Source organism: Crocodylus porosus, unplaced genomic scaffold (genome assembly GCF_001723895.1).
Source record: "Crocodylus porosus isolate Cpor-Errol unplaced genomic scaffold, CroPor_comp1, whole genome shotgun sequence".
Classification (NCBI taxonomy): domain Eukaryota; kingdom Metazoa; phylum Chordata; order Crocodylia; family Crocodylidae; genus Crocodylus; species Crocodylus porosus.
In genome coordinates, this window is record NW_017728931.1 from 55,263,978 (window position 1) to 55,271,662 (window position 7,685).

The 7,685-nt window shown below is 46.4% G+C and overlaps 1 long non-coding RNA gene across 1 annotated transcript; it reads right to left on the minus strand.

Moving 5' to 3' along the window:
• Nucleotides 1-4,991: 4,991 nt before the first annotated feature.
• Nucleotides 4,992-7,467, minus strand: LOC109316766. Its single transcript, XR_002102915.1, has 2 exons — nt 5,925-7,467; nt 4,992-5,257 (listed from the first exon to the last, which is right to left on the minus strand). It is a non-coding gene; the product is annotated as an uncharacterized LOC109316766 (long non-coding RNA).
• Nucleotides 7,468-7,685: the final 218 nt, after the last annotated feature.

Below are 7,685 nucleotides of genomic sequence, written 5' to 3' on the forward strand. Positions count from 1 at the left end.
GTTTAAGAGGAGGTTGGATGAACATCTTGCTGGGGTCTTTTGACCCCAGTATTCTTTCCTGCCATGGCAGGGGATTGGACTAGATGATCTGCTCAGGTCCCTTCCAACCCTAGAAACTATGAAACTATGAAAATCTTGTGAACTATTGTTATGATATTTTTGTTATACCGTGGAAAAGTTTCATGGGTTTGGTCGATTTTGATAGGTGGCTGCCAACCTGGGTCAAATCTGAAACCACAAATAGTTTCTTTCTAGGTCAACTCCAATAGTTGTAAATGGAGCTTGGGGTTCAGATCAAATAGAAACCCACTCCCTAAATGTTTGGATCATCTGTTCAACTTAGTAACATTAATATAATTGTCAGCTATTGCTACATTTCAATTAAAATCATAAGATAATTAAACATATTCATTTTTATGATGGGTAGTAAATTGATCTCAGAGGAAACAGCACTGGATTTGAAAAGTAGGATCAGCAGCTTTAGTATATAGTAAAATTAAAGAGAATTTCTTGAAGATAATGTTTCAGTGGTACTGTAGCAGGTTGGCTGGCAGCAGTTTCAACCAGCCTGCATGCTCCTGGCTGTAGGAGTCTGCAGGTTGGCAGGACTACAGCCCAGCTGAAGGCAGTAGATAGCTATTGCGGGCTGCCCAGGAGAAGTGGGCCAGCTGCAGAGAATAATTAGGTGGCCTCCAGGAAGATAAAAGGCTCCTAGAGAGGAAGCTAGGAGAAAGACTCTCAGGGAGAGAGAGGTTGCAGGAGCTTGGTAGTTGCAACATTGAGCCAAGGCCTCTCCCAGAGTCTGGCAAAAGGCCCAGGGCTGTACAGCTGGAAGCTGCAGCCCCAAGACCAGGACAGGGAACTTATGAGAGAGAAGGAAGACTTTGCTGAGGGAGCAGCATAAAGCCAACAGCATCTTCTTGGGATCTAGGAACAGACCCCAGGACCATTTGTAGCCCCCTTGTGAACTGAAAAGCTGTTTAAGCTAAGCAAAAATCCCTGAACCCATTACATATGGTAGAGAATGTAGGCAACCAGTTTAAAGGGGCTGGTGGTGGTAGCACTTTAAACAAACTGCAGCCATTTAAAGTACTGCAGCAAATGGGAGTAAGTAAGGAGATATGAGAATTAATTGTCATAATTGAAAGCAAACTGTAGCTGTTTAAAGGGATCTTGGGCAGTTATAGAGGGAACTACAGCAGTGTGGAAGGAGTACCAGCATGGAGGCAGGAGCCTTGTTAAAGGAGTGAGAGCAGCTCTCTGCCCTCTGCTGGGAGGTGAAGAACAGCAAGTGAGGAGCAGAAAGTAGTGCAGATCCTAGCAGAGCTAAGATGTGATCTACTCAAGTCTCAGTTTTCCTCCAATGAGGTCACGAAGAAGGCGGCTCACCTGTAGTCAGAGCTGGATGTGGAATGCAAAAGGCCTGAGCAAGCTGAGGGTACAACAGCTTCCTTGAAGCAGCAGCTGCTGGCTGGAGCTAAAGAGAGTGCAACCGGCTGGCTGGCAGTAACCTGGCCCAGGGGTTTTGAAAGACAAAAGATGATTGGAGTACTTGGGATTCCCTTTCCGCACCAATCAGGCCCCAGAGACTCACCCCCCACCGTGTCCCGATTGGCCCCTTGGATCACCTGGAGAGGGATAAAAGGGGCAGCGTGGGCTGACTCAGGAGAGACCAGTGAGGAACAATAAGGAAGGGGCTTCACAGAGCTGAGTTAGCGGGGCAGGAGCAGTGCCCCAGAAGAGCCTGAAAGAGCAGGACCTGCAGGCAGCAGTGGGACCCTTAGCAGCGCAGTGTACAGCCGGCATGAGAGGCCCCCACTGAGCTCCAGGATCCCGGAGGAGAGGCTGCAGCCAGCAGGAGAGGCTCCCCTGCTCCAGCAAGGATCTGAGCAGCAACCTGAGGGGTTCCCAGCTCTGCTTCCAGCTCCTCCAGTCAGAGGCCGGGCAGCTCGATGTGGGGCCAGGCTCCGGGAAGGTCAAGACCCCTAGCAGGCTGGAGCAGTGCTACCAGTGGTGGCTGCGTGGTAGTGTTCTTGCCTACCAGGTGGGAGAGCAAGGTTCAAGTCCCAGCTTGCAGTGGGAAGGGGCCATTGTGTTTTCTCCCCCTCCAGGTACCAAGGCCCTATGTTTCCTTGAGATTTTGCATTTTGTGCCTTTTTATATTTCACCAACCCATATTGTTTGTTCTGCTGTTTGAGTTTTATATTTTGTTAACCCTGTTTTGTTAGTAATTGTATGGGTCTAACCTTTGTTGAATCCTGCCCCCTTGGGGCATTGTAGTGTCCACTATACCCTCTGATTTATGCCTGTTATGTTCCCAGTATTAAAAGGTATATGGCTAAGTCCCCATTGGTGGTCTGGCTCTGCTCTATAGGGGGAGGAGAGTCCCTACACCTCCCACAGTGCTTTGATCCCTTCAGTTGGAGAGAGGGTACCTCTTGGAGTACTGCCTGGGTTACAAGAGTAAAAGCAAGGAGTTAAGGTGCCTGTTGGCTGTTAGGGCAGAGGAAAAGAAGGAACTCACATAGTTGATCTTGATGGAGTCGGGGGTGGGGGGGAGAAGCCAAGAGTAGGAAGAGAGGCTGTGAGCCCTCCACAAGAAAGTGACTACAATTGCCTCTGGGGCTGAAGAGAGGGCCAACATAAAGGACCTGGAGGGACAGCTGGCTGCCTTGAAAAGAGCAGCAAAAGGCCCTCCAGGAGAGAGAGAGGGCTTTGCTGCAGCTGCAAGAAGTCCAGCAGAGAAAACAAGCAGAGCTGGCAGCCCTGGCCACTCATGCAGAGGGAGAAGGACCTTCTGGCTCAGCATAGCTAAAACATGGAGACCAGAGTCCAGGAATTTATGGGGAGGTGGCCAGGTCCAGGGAGGAGAAGCCAAGTTACTGAAAGATTTATCTGGGAAGTGGAGAACAAGCTGAAGGAAAGTCAGTGGGAGCTTGTAGAGAAGGAGAAGCTCATCATCCAAGAAATAAAGCTATCTGAAGCTATCTGGTGAAAAGCACAGTTCCCGGAAAAAGCTATGGAGGAAGAGTGGGGAGAAGACTGACCTGGGAAGGGGCCATAGGAAAAGACAGAATGTCCTAGAAGTGGGGAGTCAGCCTCACCGGGCTTGTCCAGCAGTAAGACTGCCACAGGACAGAGACTCCATAGGTCTCGATGAAAATTAGGGGCCCCAAGAAGAAGCCACCACTCAAGATGGCTGACTGCACCCTGTCTGACAACAGAGAACCTGCAGCAAGGGCAGCGGAGTCCCGAGAGCTGACAGCTAAGGAGTCCAGGCCTGACAGCGAGAACACCCACTGCAGCAGGGAAGGTCAGTAGCCAGAGGACCACTGTAGTTGAGAGGAACCTTGACTTCGGAGTGTGCTGGTGGAAGCTGAGACGGGTATCCCAGGTGCCAGGGCAGTCTGATGGAACAAGGCTGGGGAAAGCTGTGGTATGGGGGCAGTTACATTTGTCCATCCCAGGGACACCGTGAACATGGTGGCAACTGTTTAATGGACAAATGCTGTGTGGCAGACCTATGCGGGTCAAGACAGACCAGAGGACTGCTCCGTATGGTGAGTACCAGATAATACAGCCGCCCTGGGGTTGACAGAGCTTCGGGGTGGGATCTGGCCCCAGCAGGGGGCCAGCCCCTGTCCTGTACAGTGGGAGGGCCCTAAGAACAAGGGCTGGCCTACGGGGAAGCTGAAAAGGTACAGGTGGGTTTATTGTAGGTACAGGTAGGAGGAGGTCAGAGAGAAAAAAGGAAGAGATCCCTAGGTAGGGGAAACTATGCCCATGCCCTATCTGATGCAGTTTCCAGATTTCTTTTTTCCTTTGCACTATGTAAAACACCACTCTTACCCTGACAAACTTTTGCATTTTCAGCAGTTTCATAGTGTATACACTCAGACCTAGGAACCATCTTGTCATATTCATCCAATGCTTGGCCTCTCCCCAGGCTTTGGCTTTCACATGTTAGTGACTTCCGGCACCATTTGCTGTAATCAGCACCTTCAGAGAGCTCTCTCCCGCTATAGTTCAGGACATTTGTAAGTCCCTGAGGGAAAATTATTTCATAACTAGCAAAGAAATGCAAACTTTCTGCAAGTTTCTGTAACATGGTGAGAACTGTGTATCTATATTCATCTAAGGCTCTTAGATAGGAAGCTAGGAGTGGGTGTGGGTACTTGGCTGGTGGCTGCAATATCAGGTCAAGGACTGTCCCAGAGTTTGGCAAAGGACCCAGGGCTGCAAGGCTAGAGGCAGCAGCCAGCAGCCCTGAGACCAGGAGAGGAAACTCATGAAAGAAGAGGAAGACTGCACTGTATTATGGAGGGAGCAGAGCAAAGCCAGCAGCATCTTGTGACCCCAGGACTGAGAGTCGCTCCTTTATGAACTGTGAAAAACTGTTTAAGCTAAACAAAAATCCCTGGACCTGCTACAAGCACCCTGTGCTACCGCAGTTAAAAATACGCAAATTGATGGAGATGTCTAGGAAGGGAAAATGATTCTGAGCCTACATGTGGTAGATATGTCAACCTCTGAAGAGAAACTGGATGCAGCTTGTAACCAAGTATCACAGATTGTTGGGTATGTATTACTAAATAATTGTTTGGTGAAAGCTGATAAAGCACCCCCAGCTGGACGTTCACTAGGTAGTTAAATGCTTCCACTTCCATGTGTCCCTTAGAGAAGCATATGGGTCCAAAGCACTGGGCACATGTAATTTTTTTTTTTTTTTTTAGCCATCTTTTCTCTGAGTTGGCTCTAGCAGTGTCTTCTTTCTCTGGATTCTCCAGCAAACTTCCTGGGCACAGGCTTTCTTTTACCTCTTAACACATGTGGAGTATTGCAGTCTGGCTATCCTAGTCCTCAGAACTAGTGCTGACCTTTCAACACACTCCAGCTTTTTTTCCCAGAGCTCCAAGGGTTGTGGGCAGTCTAGCTCACCATTTGCTTCTCTAGGGACACATGGGAGTGGAAGCATTTAACACAGGCTTTGCAAAGGTTTCAGACCCAATTACATTTTATTTTAGACATTGCAGGAAATGTACAGACCTAGACAAAAGAGAGAGATGCCTGTATGCAGTTTCCTATGGCAATTTCCTTGTGGCATTTCAGCATTCTTTGGGCTTGGGTCAGAATTTCTTTATCCTGTGCTTTCTCTTTCCAGTGACATTATTCTTGGTGATGCATTGGGAATGCATAGGAAGAGTGACTGTGAAAATAATGAAGTGCTGGGTTGATGTTTTATTTCACTCTCCTCCTCCTGCAGACATGAGCACATTGTTTAAGGAAGTAATTGCATAATGAAGAACACTGACTAAACATTTTATTTTCCAGGATAAAATCTTGGGAGCAGCAAAACACCTCCCACTTACATTGGAATTTGGGGTTACTTGGTAGAGCCTGGAAGGTCAGACCCATTGTGAGCTGTTAGCTATCACTAGGGTATGAAAATAGTATCTGCGTTAACAGTGCATGCTGTGAAATGAAGGGTTTGTTAATGTATTAATGAGATGCTGAAATCTCATTGGGTGCCTTTTCAATTTAGTTGAAAGGCACCTAAAATATAGGTGCACAAAGGGCATAGCACAAGGAGCATTTTTCCTTCCAAGTACAAGGGTAGGCTTAGTCAATTCCTCCTGTGGACACTAGTCTTTCCAAACAGTATGGAGACGAGGCAGGTCATGGTATATATAGGATTACTCTACACCAGCAGTTCTTCTTGCTTTATTTCTGCTATGTGCTGCTATAGCAGTGCAAAGCTGTTTAACAAGGGCCAAAATCTGACCTTGAGGCTTACTCTTGGGTCAAGATTTTGAGGAAAAATAGGAATAAAACTGATTGGCTGTTGAGCTACTTTACCTTACTATAGTAAGGCTATGAATAACATGTAATGAATACCTGTTCCTGTCACCATAACAAGTCCTTACCTGCAATTGTGGCTGAAGCACAAATACCCTCAAGGCATCGTATTTTTGAAGGAGAAATTCCAGCCCTTTAAAGCATCTAATGCACTTTTCACGATGTGTTCTGATCCTGGCTTCATTTAATAATCAATAAGAGACTGGTGGGAAGGCTCCCACTTTCATTTTATGTCTGTCAAATATGCATCCTTTGTTGACATCTACTAGAATGAGGGAAGAAGTGGGGAAATAAGCTGAAAAAGCAGATTTGGACAGTTCTGTACGAGGCGATGCCTTTTGCAGGTCAGACTGACCAGGTCAGCTCTGACCTGCAGTGTATTGCTGGAGAAAGCCAATTTAAGACACAAACCTGCCAGCAAAAGCACATGTTTTCTCAGGCCTATGGGCTCTATCCTGGGTCCCTTCAGACCACCTGATGAGGTAAGCCTAATGCTTACAAAAGGTTTTACTATGCACCTCTGATCTAGTTAGTCTATAAGGTACAACTGTCTTCTGCCTCTCTTCAGACTAGGGACATAGAATCCTACGGTTCCTGGTGAGCATCAGCTATCTAATGGCTCAGAAAAGGAGAGGCAGTTCTTAGGCTTTGGACCAGTCCATCACATACAGGCTGGCTTCTTTGTGTAGCTCTGGTTGCACAAAGGAGCAGCAAAGGAGAGGGAGTGCCATGAATTAGGATTCTTTTGCTGAAGGACCTGGGGGCTAGGTCCTTTACTGCATGCCCTTAGTGTGAAACTCCTTGTCCTTGAATTTCACCCAGAATTTGACTGGTAGCCTTCAGGACAGAAGTGCTGCATACTCTTGTTGGGATACCTCAATTAGGAAGAGGGAGGCTGGAGTTTTTCATGTGTCAGGCCATGCTACACCTTATACTGGGGGCACTCTCACGTGTATGAAGAAGGAATGATGTAAGTAATGGAGGGTGCCTGTCCCCTCTCTTGGACTCTTGGAACTGGAAGTGCAAGATAATGGCTTCAATATGAATATTAACAAAAGAGGAGTCTAGGCTGTAGCCATGTTAGTCTAAGCACAAAAGCAGATGAACTCTTTGGGTAGAGGCAATACCTTTTATTAGATATTAACAAAAGAGGGAGCAGTCTTTTGAAATGGCTCATCCTTCTTCTCCCAGCTGGATCCCCAGGCTTCAGGGAGCAAAAGGGAATCTTTGAGGTTAGGTTTGTGAATTGTTTCCTGAAACTTCTGAAATCGGGCCTCACTTCAGATTTATCATAGAGGTTTTCTTGGGGAAATGGCAAACTAGTTATAATGAAGCTGTTCCGTTACACTTGTTTTAAAATGTAACTTTTAAAGGAGCCCTATGCTTTTATTTTCCATATATATTTGCAGTCTGTTTTCTCTAAGAAAAGAGCAGGAGCAAAAACATACGACTGTTACAACAAGGAGAAACTGTTCTGAAGTTCAGCAAAGCAAAATTTATTTGGCATGAACAAGAGACCTGTGGCTTTTCAGGAATCCTTGCAGAAGCTAACAAGGGCTCAAAATTGGACTGTGTACACACTTTAATATAGGAAATCCTTCTACTTCACAATGCATGCATATGTTTGTACACAGACAGGTGTATGGATGGATAGATGTGTTTTAAAAAAAACCCTACATTTACACCAAACACAACACATTTTAATTATGCTCTGCTTTGTATCTGCTTTATGGGAAAAGCATTTAGCACTATTTTTCCTAGGTGAGCTTTTCCATTCTGAGGAACAGAAAAGAAAAGTGTTGTCCCACTCTTCATTTTTAAGCTACACT